Source organism: Ornithorhynchus anatinus, chromosome 1 (assembly GCF_004115215.2).
Source record: "Ornithorhynchus anatinus isolate Pmale09 chromosome 1, mOrnAna1.pri.v4, whole genome shotgun sequence".
Lineage (NCBI taxonomy): Eukaryota > Metazoa > Chordata > Mammalia > Monotremata > Ornithorhynchidae > Ornithorhynchus > Ornithorhynchus anatinus.
The window spans coordinates 94588361-94608853 of NC_041728.1; the positions used below are offsets into that span (position 1 = coordinate 94588361).

General features: G+C 41.0%; 1 non-coding gene across 1 annotated transcript; it reads left to right on the plus strand.

The window, feature by feature from the left end:
* Positions 1-626: 626 nt before the first annotated feature.
* LOC114815475 lies at positions 627-759 on the plus strand. Its single transcript, XR_003763258.1, has one exon. It is a non-coding gene; the product is annotated as a small nucleolar RNA SNORA7 (small nucleolar RNA).
* The last annotated feature ends 19734 nt before the right edge of the window (positions 760-20493 follow it).

Below are 20493 nucleotides of genomic sequence, written 5' to 3' on the forward strand. Positions count from 1 at the left end.
TCCTGTATGTAGCTGTCATACCTTATTACTTAAGCCCAAACTCTTCCATTTTCCTTGTTAATGATTATGGTATTTGTTGAGCACTTACTATGTGCTGGGCTGGATACAAGTTAATCAGGTTGGATACAGTCCCTGCCCTGTATGGGGTTCACTGTTTTAATCCCTATTTTGCAGATTAAGCAACTGAGGCCATGATAATTTAAGACCACACAGCAAACATCCTGTGGTGGGGCTGTAATTAGAACCCATGACCTTCTGACTTCCAGGCCTGTGCTCTATCCACTAAGCCATGTTGCTTCTCTAAAGCAGCATCTTCATCTTAACTGTTAGTTATTTTAATGTCTGTCTTCCCTGCTAAATTGTAAGATACTCAGGGTCAGGTATCATATCTTCTAATTATATTTTACTCTACAAAATGCTTAGAACAATGCTCTGCACATAGTAGACTCTCAATAAGTATTGATGGTGATGATTTTGGTATGTTTGCTGCTCGTAGCTCTGAGCATCCTTCTCATTTTTTCCTCATGGTCACATGACTTGAGAATTTGAGGATGACAGCAAGGTCAGGGACTTAGGGACAGGGAAGATAAAAATCAGTTCTATTTCATTATCCCTCATTATTAATACCCCTCTCAGGGTCTTATCTGGAGAGTTTCCAGGACTCTACCAGTCTAGGCTACGGGAGGCAGAGTAAAGCAGAGGCATTCCCATTCCTAGCTTGGCCAGTGGTTAGCGAGTGGAAGGCAATCTGCTACAAGTCAAAACTCACCTGTGCTGGGTGGCAGCAGCATGGGAGAGAGTAGAGGGAGGACACTCAAGTTTCCTGCATGGAAGGAAACAATAGGAAACCATTTCTGCACTTTTACCAAGCAAATTGTATGGATACACCACCAGAACAATTTCAGATGGAGAGCGGGGCATTCTGGTGGTGTATCCATACGTGTTTGTGGTGTCACTGTGGGTCGAAAACAACTCGAAGGCGTAAAACAAGACATTATTAACATGGTACATTTTCTCTTTGACAGTCTTGTTCACCTTCCATTTTATTCCTAAAGTAGTGAGGAGTCTTACTGCCCGAAAGAACCTGAATTTTCACCACTAACATTATCTGTAGGTCTTCCATTTCTCCTTCCAAATCCTCCAGGATGCATCTTCTCCTGGATCCATCTGCATCATACAGGGAGTTTCATCCTTGGAGAGAATCAGTATGGCCTTGTGGAAAAAGCAAGGATCTGGGAGTCATGAAACCTGGGTTCTAACTCCAACTCTGCTAAGTGCTCATTGTGTGACCTTGGAATAGTCACTTACCTTCTCTGTACTTCAGTCTCCTCATCTGTAAGAAGGGGATGCAAAGTCTGCTCCTCCTCCTACTTAGACTGTGAGCCCCATATGGGACAGGAACTATGTCCAACCTGATTAACCTGTATCTTCCTCAGCACTTAGAAAAATGAATGTCAGCATAGAAAATACTTGACATATAGTAAGTGCTTAACAAATATTATTATTTATATTATTGATAACAGAGTCAGACATTCTCCATATATTATGTGTTAAGGACTGCTTGTAATCCCACTTTGCCATTTGGCTCAGCCCAGCCCAATAGCCAGACTTTTCTCAGGGTAGATTACTGCATGATAAATTACTATATATTTCAGCCCAGTGTTGAATCAGATCTCATGGCAACAGAAACATCTGAAAGAATAGCATGACAAAGTCTGCTCCTGCCACACCAAAGAGAGACACTAGGAAAATATTATTTCGGCATGCAAGTGACTGTACCTTTTCTCTCTTCCTCCTCCAAAGCAACATTACCCAGATGGCCAGTTTCTTCTGGGCTTCTTGTTTATCCCTTGCCGCTCTCACACAACTTCTCTTTCTTGTGCAGAGAAACTTCAAATTGTAAGCTCCTTGAGGATAAGTTAGTCAATCATATTTATTGAGCACTTACTGTGTGCAGATCACTGTACTAAGTGCTTGGGAGAGTACAATACAGCAATTTAGCAGACACATTCCCTGCCCACCCTGAGCTTACATTCTCAGGTCATTACCAGAGTATGAAATCCCTTTTCCCTTCCATGTCTGCAGTAGTAGTAATTGCCACCATGGTAAGGAGCTGAGTAAATATTTAATGGTTTTGGTGGGAAGGAGCATAAGACTCTGCTGCAATAAGAAGTAAATGTTCCCTGTCTATTGACCTTGGAAGAATTTTTCCAGAGTATCAGCCAAGAACCAGCAACTTTCTCATAGAACCTGATATGCCCTTTGCTTTAATATTGCCCTATGCTCTCTTATTCCAGTAGTTATCTTACTAAGTCTGACACTGGTCTTGTGGTGGGTCAGTGAAAACACTTCTGTTCTTTACGGCTAAAAAATAGCTACAGTGATGCCCAGACGCTTCTATGTTCTTCCTTTCATGGATTGGATCTTAGAACTAGAGGGACTTTCATCTGCTATCCTTCCTAATTCTCTAATTCCACCACTCTTGGGACTGATAATTCTTTAGCTTCCACCTGTTGCCTTGTTCTGGCAGTCTAATAATAATAATAATAATGATAATGGTATTTGTTAAGTGCTTACTATGTGCCAAGCACTGTTCTAAGCTCTGGGGTAGATATAAGGTGACTAGGTTGGAAACTGTCCTGTCCCACATAGGGCTCACAGTCTCAATTCCCATTTTACAGATGAGGGAACTGAGGACCAGAGAAGTGAAGTGACTTGCTAGACAGCAGACAAGTGGCAGAGCTGGGATTAGAACCCATGATCTCCTGCTCCTGACTCCCAAACCCCTGCTCTATCCACTACACTATGGTGGCTAATGAAGTTGAGAGGGAGGGATAAAGTGAGCATATAGGAATGACTATGCATCCTATTTCCTCTCCTTTCTGCCAATCTATCACGATTTCTAGAGAAGCAGTGTGGCTCAGTGGAAAGAGCATGGGCTTTGGAGTCAGGGCTCATGAGTTCGAATTCCAGCTCTGCCACTTGTCGGCTGTGTGACTGTGGGCAAGTCACTTAACTTCTCTGTGCCTCAGTTCCCTCATCTGTAAAATGGGGATTAAGACTGTGAGCCCCATGTGGGACAACCTGATTCCCCTATGTCTACCCCAGCGCTTAGAACAGTGCTCGGCACATAGTAAGCGCTTAACAAATACCAACATTATTATTATTTCTAGGGGAACACCCTGGTATAATTTTCTAGGGGAACCCCCGGTATAAATATTAGGTGGATCTGCCCACCTACTTGCTCCTCATAGTTCCTATCCCAGAACTGCCCTAGGTTCTCTCCTCTTTAATGGCTGAATCATAGATCCCATGGGGTCAAAATCTCTTAGATTATAAATTTCTCAAAATCAGGGACTGCGTCATATGGCATACTCCTGAGCTTCTAGAATACTCTAGTAATCAATCACATTTACTGAGTGCTTACTATGTGCAGAACACTGTAACAAGCTCTTGGGAGAGTATAATATATCTGAGATGGTAGGTACATTCCTTACTCACAAGGAGCTTACAGTCTCGAGGGAGCTTGCAGTCTAGATGGAATATTCAGGCTACACTCTATGCAGTAGGTGCTCAGTAATATGGATGAAGAAATGAGCCTCATAGAGATGCAGTCCTCAAATGCAGGAGAACAGTGTGATTCCTCCTCCCACCACTTCTATTGTTATTTTAACATTATTATCATTATTTTTATTAATAATATTTATTAAGTCCTTACAATGTGCCAAGCATTAGGCTATTTGCTGAAGTAAATATAAAATAATTAAAAAAACTGTCCGTCTACAAGGAACTCACAGTCTATGTCACATGAAGGACAGGCACTAAAAGAGCAAGAATATCATTTAGTGAAAATAAGTGTAAATTAAACATTCAAAATATACTTAATAAAATAAGCAAGATAAGCAGACCTCCAAGGAGATAGTCACCACTACCTCACCTCTCAATCAATCAATGAATGGTGTTTATTGAGCATTTACTTGTGCAGAGTACTGTACTTAATGGTGTCTTAATTACAATCTAGTGGCATCCAAAGGCAATGTGGAATCCACCAAATCTTCTGACAGCTCAGCAAGTCTCTGTATGAATACTGAAAGCCACCATCCCAACATCCATAAACTATTACTGTCTGTGCCATTGAAAATTGTTACAATACCAGTTTCCAAATATCAAGGGATCTGATTTGCCATGTATAAAGTTTCTTTGGGGCCACAAGCTTAGAATCCTAAAACATTTTCGTAATGGCTTCAATCAGGGTTTGGATGTAAAGTAAGGCTTAATGTTATTTCTAAGGGTTTTACTTTTCAAAATTATTCATAACCCTCATTTTAGACCCATTCCCCTAAAATAGTAAATACATCATTTCCAAAGTCCTCGAAGGTTGGGGCGATGCCCCTACATAAACTTTTAAAAATGAACTTCAGTACGGAAAAATGCAGTTTCAGGCCAAAAGATGTCCCCTATTTTAAATCAGCAGATGGCAACTATCTTTGAGGATTTGCTATGGCAAATTTTGACCCTTAGGTGCTAAAACAATGCTCAAGGAATGACACTGCTTGCCATAGCCTGCTGAGAGAGTTCATGCTTTGCTTTCTCCAACTGAAAGTATCAAGACCTAAAAGCAATTGTGAGGTGAATATCAAAAACAACTATGTATTTGTGTGGCATCAGCATGCTTCTGTACTGGGTCCTCAGACTGCTTCGTCCTAATGGCCAAGAAAGATGCCACATGAATGTTCTGTTCCCCCTCTAGAGGCTGTAAGCTTCTTGTGGGCAGTGAACATGACTGTTCATTGTTGTACTCTCCCAAGCACTTAGTACAGTGTTCTGCACACAGTAAGTGCTTAATACAATTGAATGAATGAACTGTTATGGGTGCTTAAAAGTCATCAAATAACTATGAAGATTTCATTTGGGTGTACCTCTGTTACCTTGAAGGAGGATTTTTTGCTCATTTCATTTTGAACGATAGTTCCATTCATAACTAAAAAAGCCTTAGTAACATTTTTTCATACATGGCTTTTAGGAAAATGGTTGAAAAACATTCCCAAGTGACATGAAGTCATACAGTTTATTGCCTCTGACTTCAGCTCCTATCACATTACACTTTGAAAGTTTCTATGGAGAAGGTTGGGAAATAGCGAAGTTGTCCTCTTTTCCAGCTCTTCCCTTTCTAAAATAGAGTGGTTGTCTAAAACGGTATTGTTCCTTTTGTTATTATCTCTTCCATCTCTGCTCCTATAAATACTGACTTCCATGTTTATTTAAGACGGGTTCCTGAGGCTCATCTGCGATCAATTTAGAAGCTGTGTGAAATGGGTCTCTCGGTCAGGGTAAGAGAGCAAGAGCAGAAGCTGGCTTTGAGAAGGGATAAATACATAACTGTAATGTAAAGATGAGTGTGCTCGAGGATGATTTAAGATGTCATACACTATAGCAATCATAGTAATGAGGCCCAATAGTAGACTAGGGATCATGAGAATCAGAGTTCATTACTGTATAACACCATTACTCACAGACTACAGACTTGATGTGTTTTCCCGCTTATGGCGATGATAGCAAACTGGATCACTTAGTTCCCTAAACTGTTCTGCCATAGCTGACTTGATTTTTCCTTCGCCCTTACTCCCCTCTCCCTACACCAAACCAGTTCATAACATAGCAACTTGCAGAAGCCTATCTTTATGTCATGTCTGAGGAGTAGAGGGCCATTCTCAGACCCACATTTTTTTCTTTTCTTTCTCTAATTCATTTTCTGGCATTCAACCAAATTTCAAGTATGGCTCTGATACAAATTATTTCTTTGGTTGTGATATGTGCATCAGGGAAGTATAGGACAACCTGTATGGGCACAAGAAGTAGGAGGGAGGTTTGGTCGTCCATTCGTCTTTTCACTAACAATATCACACATGGATGATAATAATAATGATAATAATTATAATTAAACTGTGGTATTTGTTAAGCTATTACTATGTGTCACTGTATGTCATACTAAGCACTGGAGTAGATACAAGATCATCGGGTCCCACCTGGAGCTAAGGGGGAGGAAGAACTGCTGCTTAGTGGATAGAGCACGGGCCTGGGAGTCAGAAGGTCATGGGTTCTAATCCCGGTTCCACCATTTGTCAGCTGTGTGGCCTGGGCAAATCACTTCTCTTCTCTGTGCTTCAGGTACCCCATCTGTAAAATGGGGATTAAAGTTGTGAGCCCTATGTGGCTCACAGTCAGTAAATGTTAACAGAGCTCCCACTATACCATATCACTCTATTACATATCAAAGCATATTTCAAAGGAAGGCTGAGCCCCTTCTCTAAACTGGCTTGAAGAGAAAGAATAATTCCAGAGCTGTTCATGTAAAAATGTAAGTATTCATGTAATGAATGACATTGATAAAGAGAAGTTTGTAGAGCTAAATAGGTTGGTGGAGTAACTGAAGTATGATGGGAGCCAGATTTACCTAAGAACCACAGCATGGCAGAGGTACAGCTTGAGAAGTGGAGAGAAAGGTTTTGTTTTGTGAAGAAGAGGGGAAAAGAAATTCCAGTTTGAGAAAATTGCCTAGAAACAGAGGAGAATAACTTGAGGGTAAGGGACAACAGGGGGATTATCTTTGCCTAAACAGAGAACACAGACTGAGGTATAACAGGAGATGAGGATGATTAGGGAAAAAAAGCCTACCAAAAGCAGCCTCGAAAATGATTATCAGAAATTTTCATTCGACTCTAGAGGCAAGTGGCATTAGTCACATGGCAGAGGAGGAAGAGGATTCTTCCTATTAGTGTAACATAGATGTAGACATTAGAGGGGCCCAGAGGTAGGAAAACTTCCAGGATGATACTACAGTGACTTAAGAATTAAGTGGTTTGACCTTAAACAAAATCTATGGTGTAATTAAAAAAAAAAGAATCAATCTGAAGGTTTTAAAATCTGCCTAATTATCTTTCTAAAAACAAGTAAGTTTCTTGCTAGTCTTCAATTCTTAAGCATACTGTCAATAAAAAGGCATAGAACCTGGTTGTGTGTAGCAGAGTCCTTGGATAAAGCTCTTACATATCTCAGAAAGCTATGGATGCTAAACCCAGCAAGGTCATGGTATACAAAGTCCAAACTTTTCTAGTTAGCGAGGAGAGTCCTAATTCCAAACTATTTGCATATATTTTTAAACTGCCTGGATCAGAGTGCAAAACTCTGAATCTTTCCCAGCACAAATATAATGCATGATCAGCTTAATAATGTATGTCATACGTGAGAGAACTGTCCTTAGTTTTCAGAGATAGTGTTACTGACAGGAGTTCCCAACCATGCATGTGAGTGGGGCTGAAAAGGCCAATCTATAACCAATGGTCCCTTCAAAACTGTATGCACTTGGGCTTCCCTATGACTTCATTTCCCCTATCTGTTTTTCACTCTGTCACCTATCCACGTGGCTGACTATCCCTTAAGCACTTTGATACTCACCCCAACTTCACAGCCCTTATGTACATATCCTTAAAGTCTACTATTTACTTTATTTATAATTTATTTTAATGTCCCTCTCTCCCTGTAAACACTAAGCTCTTTGTGGATAAGCATCATGCCTAGCAACTCTATTGTACTTTCTCAAGAGCTTATTACAGTGCTCTGCACACCATAAACACTCAGTAAAGACCACTGATTGGATGATCCTAGCTTCACTTCTGGAATTGCATCATTATGTGACTATCTCTGTTTTTCCATCCTGCCTACCAACGGTAGCTGCTATGTCACACTGAAGCGTGTGGACTAGTGGAAAGACCACAGGCCTGAGAGTTAGGGGACCTGGCTTCTAATCCCAACTCTGCCATTTGCATGCTATATGACCTTGGGCATGTCCCTTAATTTCTTTATACCTCAGTTTCCTCGTCTGTAAAATGGGATTCAATACCTGTTCTCCTTCCTACTTAGACGATAAGCCTCATATAGGTCAGGGAATGTGTCTAACCTGATTTACTTATATCTATCCCAGCACTTATAATAGTACTTAACAGATAGTAAGTGCTTAACAAGTACTATAAATACTATGACTACTCCTCCTACTAATAATAAAAGTAATGATAAAAAGATAATAATTGTTTGAGGCTTCTCTAAGTGGTTTTTTTTGTCCTCTCAGTTTGTATGCAAAAAATCACCTGACAATGTAAATTAAATCAAATCATTTAATATTGATGCTGATTCAGTTGGTGCAGAAATATGATTTTCTTGAAATGTGATGTAGGTTTGAAATAATCCAGAGTAAAGGAACATCAGCAACAGTGAGTTCATTGGAGGGGTTGTTCATGCATATTGTTAATGTTTCTAGATTTGCCTTTATATAGAATGTCCCATTATTAAAGGAGTTGGTCAAGAATAATTTAAGTAAATAAAGCAATAAATGCTGACAAGAACTGCCAAATTATTCTGTTCCTTCAAATTATTTTGTGGCTTCATTTCCATTAGTTATCATTTACTGCTTTGCCAGAAAGGCATCATTAATAACCTTAATTACATAGTCCATGTTATAAATATCTTATTTTTGGCTTATTGACCACTTAGATAACTTGTGTCAAGTCCAATAACAATCTGCTTTGCATACATGAAAGTACAACTAATGAGAACTATAATACCATTTACATTGCTCGTAGTCAGTGTTAGCACTGAATTAGCACCAGTACTTTGGAAATTGACAGCTGTAATTTTTAAAGGGTTTAGAATCAAGTCCCATGCTTACTGGCCCAACATGACTTCTTATGGAAAATCTATTTGCTTCATGGGATGGATTCATATAAGCTAGCTATCTGGATAACTCTGGCCTCCTAAAATAAACACTGGACCAAATTGCCCAGCTCTTTCCAGTATGTGAGGGCTCTTTGAACCTGAAAAGTCTAATAATAGAATTTTATTTTAATTATCTTGATAAATATAATGATCATCATAAATACCAAGAGATCTAAGGGTTTATCTTGGGCAATCTTCTCTCTTTTTTATGATTTGCCATTGGAAGATAATCTTTTGAGGGTAGAGTCCTGCAAATCTTGTGACTTCTCATTCCATCCCAAAATGCGAATTGAACCTTTTTATGCTTAAATGCTCCATGGGATGGGCATATCTTTAACCTCAATTGGTCAACTGACGGTTTTTAATGAGTGCTTACTCTATGAAGAGCATTGTATTAAACACTTGAAAGAGTAAAATAAAACAGAGTGATAGACATGTTCCCACCTACCTGTCAGTTATTTTGGTTTTACTTCCAGTGACCAAAGGATGTGGACATCCTTTTTTTTTTTAGGATTTCTTCTTTACAGTTTGATCGTTTCTGCCAGAGCAAATCAGTTATATGAAATTTTGTTATTGATCCACTGAATGATTGAAGTAATTGTCAAAGTTGTGAGGAGGCTGAACAAGTAAAGAGGAAAGGAATTTTATAGCAAGAAAATTAGGCATTTTTAATCAAATGTGTAATTATTTATTGGATTTTGTTGACTAGAAACAACTCAGTCAAGGCAGTGAAATTTTATTTGAAAAATTAAAACTCCCTCAAACAAACCATCATCACAGAATTAAAATGTGCATGTTTCAAAATAGATTTTCTATTCACATTTTGGCAAAGACAAACCCCAGGAATTGGGCAGAAAGTTCTGGCTGGCAGAGTGATATTACTTATAGTATAATGTGGAAACTCTCCAATTAGGAAATCATGACATGCCTGGCTCCATTGGCTATGACTAGAGACATAACTCTCGGCATTCTGACTTTCCAGGTGTTGATGTACAAGGAAGTTTATTCTTCATAGCTGCTTAACCTTCAACAAAATAAAAGGATCCACATTGGGTAGTATCAGGAGGGTTAGTTTGCAGTCTCTGTTGTAACATGGTCAGCCATAAGCACAGCTGTTATTGGCTCAAGCCAGGAAAATCATCAAAGAAAGAATATGAAATAGTGACAGGAGCTGTGTTTTATGAGGAATTTTACACGTGCTCTGTCCTATCACACGTTCAAAAGGTGAGATTCTGCCATGAGAATGGTTCCCAACACCTTTAAAGGAATTAGGGTCAGCGCTCATGTTCATGAGTGGGGGAAATGATAAAGTCATTCCTGAAATACCTACTACTCATGGAAATACCGAGGCCACTGTCTTTGAAGGGCTGGGTGTTTTTGCGTGTTTGATCAGCCTGAGAAATAGTCTCTAAGCATTTTAGAATCAACTGGCTTTGCTTCCTCAGATGACAGATGCATACCCTCTTGGCTTCAGCTAACCCAGGCACCAACATTTCCTAACATGAGCTAATAAGCCATGGAGATGCCAATACTTCAGTGGAAACCAACTCAATGTTGGCAAGGTCTGGAATTAAATATGAATATAGTGATTATTACCGTTTTTAAGATTACTAATGTTTCATAGGCTCTTTGCCATCCCCGTCATTTAATAAGTGCACCAGAAATTACTTAGCATGCTGTGTAATATGAAATTCTGACTCGTTCTGCTTGTTTTGTTTTCCCATTCATTAGTGCCTATAGGAATTCAGAGACATGAGTAGGTTTGACTCCAAATTGAAATTAAATCCAAATTCCTCCCCATTTACACTCCCCCTTAATTGAAAGTAGAAATAAACCCTTCGTCCAAGCAATAAGCAGCATGGCCTAGTGGCAAGAGTACAGTCTTGGGATTCAGAGGGCATGGGTTCTAATAATAATAATGTTGGTATTTGTTAAGCGCTTACTATGTGCAGAGCACTGTTCTAAGTGCTGGGGTAGACACAGGGGAATCAGGTTGTCCTACGTGGGGTTCACAGTCTTAATCCCCATTTTACAGTTGAGGGAACTGAGGCACCGAGAAGTTAAGTGACTTGCCCACAGTCACACAACTGACAAGTGGCAGAGCTGGGATTCGAACTCATGACCTCTGACTCCAAAGCCCATGCTCTTTCCACTGAGCCACACTGCTTCTCTAATCCCAGCTCCACACTCGTCTGCTGTGTGACCTTGGGCAAGTCACTTTACTTCACTGTGCCTCAGTTAACTCATCTGTAAAATGGGGATTAAGACTGTGAACCCTACCTGGGACAATTTCATTACTCTTTTATATACTCCAGTTCTTAGAACAGTTCTTAGCACATAGTAAGTGCTTAACAAATACCATAATTATTATTATAATTATTATTACCACATTTCTGCATCCATCCCTTTTTTATGCTCATATAGTCCTCTAGACTGTAAGCCCATTGTAGGCAGGAAACATTTTGGCTAACTCTGCTATACTGTACTGTAAGTCCGTTGTTGAGTAGGGATTGTCTCTGTTTCCGAATTGTACTTTCTTAATGCTTACTACAGTGCTCTGCACACAGTAAGTGCTCAATAAATACAACTGAATGAATGTACGCTCCCAAATATTTAGAACAGTGTCCTGCACCTAGTAAATGCTCAATAAATGCCACTGATTGATTAACTGATACTGTATTTTTGCACAGTATTTGGTTGGCCCCTCTCCTTTATGAGCTTCCCCATGCATCTTTCATCAGTGCCTTTAGACTGCATGTTTTATGTGCTTGGAGTACAGCTTCAGATTCAGGGGAGCCATTAAAAATATTTGGACTAGGGCAGAAAGGTCACAATTGTATTCCCTGGCATTTCACATTCCCATCGACCCTCTACGATGTCAGAATGATCACCACTCTCCCAGTGGATGCTCCTTTCATACCATATATCACACCATACCTTTCTTTCCATTGGTGCACTCCTGGTCACGTTAAGAAAAGGCATGAACCATAGAATGGGATGAAACTGTGTTTGACTAATTATCTCAAATCTAGCCCACGGCTTAGTTCAGAACTTGGTAGGTATATAACAAAACACCACACTTTAAGATTATTAACTCTGCCTCATTTCAGAATAGCCACAGAAGTATCTGCACATGAGTTGGCAAAATCTCCAAAGCAAAACAAAGCAGCTTTCTCAATTAGGAGATTTTTCTACCTCTCAACTCTAGGCCTGGACAGGATGGAGATGTTTCTGCTTTCATTTTCAAACTCTGAGATTCAAAGAAAAAAATCAAGATTTAAAACTATTTCAAATAAAATGTGCCTTTCTGTCAAATATTTGCCCTTGTCCGCATTCCTTTCTCCCTCTCTGTACCCCCTACAGATGCATTCACTGCCAGATACATTGCACTTCTTTTATAGGTTGTATGTCAGAACTATTCTGCAGCCAGAGGAAAAAACTCCCTTCACCTAATACTCCTTTTTCCTCTCAATCTGGCTCCAACTAGAATTGTAGCCACTACCCCTTGGTTCAGCCAGGTTTGCTAAATTGGAATCTGGCTGCATTTGAAAAGCTTTCTGGGCCCAACTATCCTCCCCAGCCCCCTCCAAAAACACACGCACACACACTCAGTAAAGAGGTCCTGCTGATTTCTTACACCGGACTTTAGCCCAAACTCATCCATCCATCCATCCATCAATCAATCAATCATTGATATTTATTGAGCACTTACTGTTTGCTGAGAATTACACTAAGCACTTGGGAGAGCCCCACACAACAGAGTTGGCAGACATGTTCCCCATCTTCAGAAACACTAAATTTGCCCCAAGTTGTCAGCACTGAAACATAACCAAGAAGCTGCATGGCCTAATGGAAAGAGCACAGGCCTGGAAATTAGAGGAATGGAGTTCGAATCCCACCTCCACCACTTATCTGCTTTGTGACCTTAGGGAAGTCTCAACTTCTCTGTGCTTCAGTTCCCTCATCTGCAAAATGGGGATTCAATATGTCCGTCTCTCTCCCTCCCCCTTCTTAGATGGTGAGCCCCATTTAGGACCTGATGATCTTGTATCTACCCCAACACTTACTACACTTCATTTTATTATTAATTATTGTTATTATTATCAATGATATTATTTTATTTTATTATATTATTGTTTTTATTACCATTATTATTTTACTGTATTTATTGTATTTACTGAGAGCTTGCTTTATACAGAGCACTGTAGATACACTGTAGCACTTTATACAGAGCTCCTGGAAGAGTGCCATATAATAGAGTTGGAAAACATATTCCCTTTCCACAAAAAGCTTGCAGTCTTATCCGATACATACCTGAATCAGCTGGTCTAGTTGAGATCAACTTTGTGGCTCTGAGGGTGACTGAGGACATCCGTGCTGGAGGGGGGATGGATGCAGCAGTCTGAATTTATTGAAGATGGATTAGGGTGCCTGAGTCCAACAGAGCCAGTGTGAGGCCTTTGAGACAGACACTTTTAAATAAGAATTCTTGATTTGGCCCCTGGCATGATGGGGAATCTCTTAGCTGGCCAAAGATGATTTAGGGGTAATTGAAGATGAGAACATATTGTGGGGATACTGCTGAAAATGGATGCTAAGATAGGAATTATAGTAATTCCTGCCTAGGCAATTTAGCTTACTGCTGGACCCCACAGAAATTCCAGATGAGGACAGGAGACCTTGTCTTGGCATTTTTTTGAACTCTCCCAAGTGCTTCGTGCCATATTCTACAATGCTGAATGACTGGCCCCTGCAATTGATTTGGGGCAGGATGGTTTGGGTACATGGAAAACCTTCCAGAGAACTGATAGAAGTGCACAAGATCAAATTTAGAACCAATCCCTCTGAGGATGGAGCATGTACCCTTGGGTTATTTAGCAAGTACACAAATTCTGGGAACCATGACAAGGGATATTCTTCTTTGTGCTCAGCAAGGGGTTTATCTTATTCATACAAATATTTTGTTGTTTTTATTTATGGAAATTGTTGAGAGCTCTCTTAGTACCAAGCCCTATAATTCATTCATCGAGTGACTACTGGCTGCCATGCATCATACTAAGGGCTTGGGAAAGTAGAACAGAAGAGTGAAACACATTTCCTGCCCACAAGGAACTTATGTTTAAATAGGGTGATAGATCTAATGCTATTTACAAATGGCATAATCAAAATAAATGAATTGATTATGTAATTGCCATCCGTGTATACAGAAGTGCTCAAGGAGGCTTTCACCTCACCCTTCTCTTTGTTAATAATTTGTATTAGCCTGTCTAGATGATTAGATACTTAAAGACAGGGTTCGTGTTTTATGCCTCCATTGTTTGTTTCAAAGCCACCATTCAGTGCTCTACCCAATGCCTCTGCCTTCTCTGATGATGCTTATAAGGAAGAATAATAATAGTTTTGCAAAAACTCACTCTGATTTTATGAACACAGAAAATAGAGCTCCATGCTTTTGTAAATGTTTCCATATGAGTCTCCATATGAAACTCCATATGAGTCAGAGGACCTGGTTTATAATCCTTGCTCTGCCACTTGTCTGCTGTGTGACCTTAGGTAAGTCATTTAAGTGCTTTGTGTCTAGGTTACCTCATCTGTAAAATGAGGATTAAGAATGTGAGCCCCAAGTGGATCATGGTCTGTGTCCAACCTGATTAGCTTGTGTCTACTCCGACACTTAGTACTAGTGCCTGGCCCATAGGAAGCACTTGACAAATACCATTTAAAAATGAAATTAAAGCAAAAAACCTATTTACCTATAGACCTATAACTGCATTGATATAATATTTACTAGGATATTTAGGATTTGACACAGTCATCCTGTTAACAGCTTTGAAATATAACCACAATATCATAAATGTCAAAATTATTAAGCTCTTAATTCTTATGAAAGTAGAAAATTCCTGCAGTTAGTCTTTTGACATTATTGTATATTCATAATGGCTTTTACTAATCTTTTTAATAAAACTTTTTCCAGGAAATGTAATTGCAATATTTTATTTTAGAATGTTATACATTGAGAGCCTGTCTCATATCTTCTGGGGGTCACATACATGTCTTCTAATATTAGAATGAGTGGTAAATGTAATATGGAATTCTGAAATATGACCTATTTTAAAGTGAGGGCTGGTGAAGATAATGAGAAGTGGAAAATCTACACAAACTCTTTCCAGTATAACATTCCTAGTGGACAGCCTGAGCAAATATTTAAAAATCAGCATAGAAAATTTTATCCTTTTTTCAATATTATATAATTTATTATTAAACTATTAGTGTTACACTTTACATGCAATAAAAAATAAATCTAGGTTCAGCCACTAGCAGTAAATGGAATAGGAGCCCCAATGACTAAAAACCGTCACTCCCTCGTATTGGTAGAACCAAATTAGAACAATATTTCGCTATTTGTCACAGTCTCTCCGATGAACTCAGACGTACCCTTACACACACCAAATTACATATGTAATGTACATTTGAAATGAACACCTGGCAATATTCTCATCTGAACACTGAAAATTCAAGAAATTTAATTAGATTAAATCATGGCTTTACATTTTAGAAGAGAAATGCTTGTTAATTTTAACTCAGTCCTGAATTATAGATAAACTTTTTCCATTTTTTTTCCACTTTCAGATGGGAAATTAGGTTTGTTTGGAGATGCTTTTAGGGAAAAGAAAGTATCAATATTTTTGATAATTTGGGAGAAAAGAGGATAGATACAATAAGGCATAGAAGAGGAACTCCAAAAGCATTTTTTGGAGTGAGTTGGGCTGAATCTGCATTGGAGTTGGGGTTTTAAGCATTAGCTCATGAATTGAGGTAAAACAAGCCTTGATTTTGAAATAAACTTTCAATATTTGCACACTTCTTCAGCTTTGCACCACACTGATTTCAACTTTATGACGCAAGCCTCGTTTATGGTACTTAGCTCCATTTAGTGGTTAAAATTCATCATCAGCTGTGGGGTTTAGGGCAAGGAAATGGCAAAGCAGTTTTAAAAGCCATGTTGTGTGTTTGGGAGGGAAGAAGGGAGAGAGGAAAGTAGAACGGGACTAACTGAAGGGCTCCGGAATGACAGAATTATTTAATCTCCTGATGCAGTCATTAGGCAATCGCCATGTTCATTATATGTCTGATGAAGTAAAAAGCAACAATCCTACCTTCGAACTTGTCTCATTCAATATATAAATGCAACCCCGTTATGTATAAGTGAGTTCACAATTCCAGTTAAATGCGGTAAAAATAGGATTGTCGAATATGGTTCAATAACAAAACCCCCTTTTCAAAGCATTGTTCCTAAGGGAAAAGTGGTTCCCACTTATAACATTTGACTTAAATCACAGTTTTCAGAAATATCTGTTTTTAGGGTCTGTAATGTGCCCCTGCACCAAGCCCTGAATTTCATTGCAAACTACTAGATAGGGTTAGCAAAGTTTCCCTCATTAGTTTCCTGGGTAGCTACAGCTTTAAACAGAGAAGATGGACAGGTTTAAGACTGACCTCCCCATCCAGTCAGGCTGGCAGGAACCTCTTGACTGCACTATTATGGCCTGGCCAAATGTGATAGTACGGTACTGAGGTTGATGGCTGGGAGTAGCACACATATTGACATAGATGAAACTGAGTCTGATAGTAATTATGGTACTTGTTCAGCACTTACTATGTGCCTAGCAATGTCTTATGCTCTGAAAAATTATTTGCCCTCTCTGAGGCTGCTCCTTCTGAAATAAGAGACACAGGCCCCACCTCCTGAGGGTCCCCTTTGGTGAGATGAGTCCCCCAGTCTAGCATCCTTCCCTCCTTAGGAGAGTTGAACCAAGTGACAGGGAATGGAGAGAGGAGGGTTGATTGTCTGGACAGTGATGGAAAGACTGTTGGTTACAACTATTTACTATTCAATGCAATAATACTAATAATAATGATGGCATTTGTTTAGTGCTTACTATGGGCTAAGAACAGTTCTAAGTGTTGGGGTAGATACAAGGAAATCAGTTTGTCCCACGTGGGGCTCACAGCCTTAATCCCCATTTTACAGATGAGGTAACTGAGGGACAGAGAACTCAAGTGACTTGTCCAAGGTCACACAGCAGATAAGATTAGCAAGATTAGAACCCATGTCCTCTGACTCCCAAGCCCAGGCTCTTTCCACTAAGCCACACTGCTTCTCAACAACTTTTGATTCTGCAATAACTCAAGAAGTGAAAGAAGCAGTGTACCCTAGTGGAAAGAGCACAGGACTGGCATTCAGGAGACAGGGATTCTAATTCTCTCCTCAGGCACTTGCCTGCTGTGGGACTTAGGTTAAGGCACTTCTCTTTTTATTTTATGATTTAAACTGTATTTAAGTGCTTACTATGTTTCAGGCACTGTTATAAGAACTGGGGTAGAAACAAGAAAATGAAGTTGGACACAATTCATGTCCCACACTGGGCTGGCGTCTTACTCTCCATTGTACAGAAGAGGCAACTGAGGTACAAAAAAATTAAGTGACTTGTCCAAGGTCACATTAGACAAGTGGTGGAGCCAAGATTAAAGCCCAGAACTTTGGACTTCCAGGCCAGTGCTCTTTCCACTAGAAAACAGTGGTTCTCTGAGCTTTAGTTTCCTCACCTGCAAAAAGGGATGAAAATTTAGCACAGTGCTTACCACACACCACAATTATTTTGAAGAGGGAGTAGAGCATTTCAGCTGGTTTCTCATGAACATTTTCCTTGACACAATCAAATCAACAGCAAAAGCAGTAGCATTTTTGGAGAGCCTATTCTGCCACAAGCCTATTCTGTCACATACAATGAAAATACAGGAGTCTATCCCTAAATTTGAGGAATTTACATTATAGTGCAGGAAACAAGTGGATACAAATTGCTCAATATGTCATTGGTTAAAAGTGTGAGGGCACAGATATATGATTAAAACAAAAGTAAGCCATCAGGTAAATAAATCATGCATAAAAAAGTTATTTCCATATGTGCTAAGGTGACAAGAGAAGAATGGTTGGGATTAATCAGGAAAGACCTCCTTGAAAAGGTGATTTTTTTTTTTAGGAAGAAAGGGAATGGTTTAGCGGAGTTGAGAAGGGAGTGAGTTCTCTTCAGTTCCTCTTCTATGACTAGGTAGCCTAAAGAACTAAATCGTATTAATTTATTTTGTTGATTCTCTCCACTTCAAGTTAAAGAAAGGTGAATGAAACACGTTACCAACTCTGTTTTATTGTACTGCCCCAAATATTTAGTAGAGTGCTTGGCACACAAAAAGTGTTCAATAAATACCATTGACTGAGTAATTAATTGACTGAGTCCAAGCACCAAGCCAACCTCACACACTTCAAATTTATCCTTTCCTGCCTTAACTCTGCCCTCTCCTCCGCCAGGCAAAACTTCTTCTCCTCCTTCATCGACACCCATGCCCGTCACCCCGCCGATTGTTCCGGACCTTTAACTCTCTCCTTAGGCCCCCTGTTCCTCCCCTCTCCCCCATCTCTCACCCCCAGTGATCTGGCCACCTATTTCCTCACGAAAATCAACACAATCAGGTCTGAGCTCCCCAAAGTCACCCCTCCGCCTCTCCCCTCCCCCCCACCAACCCTCTCCCCTACTTTTCCCTCCTTCCCTGCAGTATCCTCAGAGGAGATCTCCTCCCTCCTCGCAAGTGCCATCCCCTCCACCTGAGCCTCGGACCCCATTCCCTCTCACCTTCTTAAAACCATCGCCCCTGCCCTCCTCCCTTCCTTAACTTCTATTTCTAACCACTCAATCTCCAATGGCTCCTTCCCTGCTGCCTTCTAACATGCCCACGTCTCCCCCATCCTAAAAAAACCCGCTCTCGACCCCACTTCCCCCTCCAGTTATCGCCCTATCTCCCTACTACCCTTCCTTTCCAAAATCCTAGAACGAGTCGTCTACAATCGATGCCTAGAATTCCTTAACTCCCATTCTCTCCTAGACCCCCTCCAATCTGGCTTCCGTCCCCTCCACTCTACCGAGACTGCTCTCTCTAAGGTCACCCGTGACCTCCTTCTTGGCAAATCCAATGGCTCCTACTCCATTCTGATCCTCCTTGACCTCTCTGCTGCCTTTGACACTGTCGACCATCCCCTCCTCCTCCATACCTTATCTCACCTTGGCTTCACGGACTCTGTCCTCTCCTGGTTCTCCTCTTACCTCTCTGGCCGGTCATTCTCGGTCTCCTTTGCTGGAGCCTCCTCCCCCTCCCATCCTTTAACTGTTGGAGTTTCTCAAGGGTGAGTTCTTGGCCCTCTTCTGTTCTCCATTTACACTCACTCCCTTGGTGAACTCATTCACTCTCACGGCTTTGACTACCATCTCTACGCAGATGACACGCAGATCTACATCTCCGCCCCTGTCCTCTCCCCCTCCCTTCAGGCTCGCATCTCCTCCTGCCTCCGGGACGTCTCCACCTGGATGTCGGCCCGCCACCTAAAACTCAACATGAGCAAGACTGAGCTCCTCATCTTCCCTCCCAAACCCGGTCCTCTCCCAGACTTCTCTATCACCGTCGATGGCACGACCATCCTTCCCGTCTCTCAGGCCTGCAATCTCGGTGTCATCCTTGACTCATCTCTCTCATTCACCCCACACATCCTATCCGTTACCAAGACCTGCCGGTTTCACCTCTACAATATCGCCAAGATCCGCCCTTTCCTCTCCACCCAAACGGCTACCTTACTGCTACAGGCTCTCGTTATATCCCGGCTAGACTACTGTGTCAGCCTTCTCTCTGACCTCCCTTCCTCCTCTCTCGCCCCGCTTCAGTCTATTCTTCACTCCGCTGCCCGGCTCATCTTCCTGCAGAAACGATCTGGGCATGTCACTCCCCTTCTTAAACACCTCCAGTGGTTGCCTATCAACCTCCGCTCCAAACAAAGACTCCTCACTCTAGGCTTCAAGGCTCTCCATCACCTTGCCCCTTCCTACCTCTCCTCCCTTCTCTCTTTCTACCACCCACCCCCACGCTCCGCTCCTCTGCCGCCCACCTCCTCACCGTCCCTCGGTCTCGCCTATCCCGCCGTCGACCTCTGGGCCACGTCCTCCCGCGGTCCTGGAACGCCCTCCCTCCTCACCTCCGCCAAACTGATTCTCTTTCCCTCTTCAAAGCCCTACTTAAAACTCACCTCCTCCAAGAGGCCTTCCCAGACTGAGCTCCTCTTCTCCCTCTACTCCCTCTGCCACCCCCCCGTACCTCTCCACAGCTTAACCCTCTTTTTCCCCTTTTCCCTCTGCTCCTCCACCTCTCCCTTCCCATCCCCACAGCACTGTACTCGTCCACTCAACTGTATATACTTCCATTAACCTATTTATTTTGTTAATGAATTGTACATTGCCTTGATTCTATTTAGTTGCCATTGTTTTTACGAGATGTTCTTCCCCTTGACTCTATTTATTGCCATTGTTCTTGTCTGTCCATCTCCCCCGATTAGACCGTAAGCCCGTCAAACAGCAGGGACTGTCTCTATCTGTTGTCGACTTGTTCATCCCAAGCGCTTAGTACAGTGCTCTGCACATAGTAAGCGCTCAATAAATACTATTGAATGAATATTGAATGAATAATTGAAGAGTGTGAGACTGAGGAGGGGAAAGAGCATTAGGTCTCAAAAAGCTGTTGTGCTAGGTGAATGAAAAACTAGTTGCTTGGAAGGAGTTTTGCATTTTGTCTAGCCCTCAGCACTGGCAGTTTTACCTGGTGGTGAGAGAATGCCATGCCATTTCC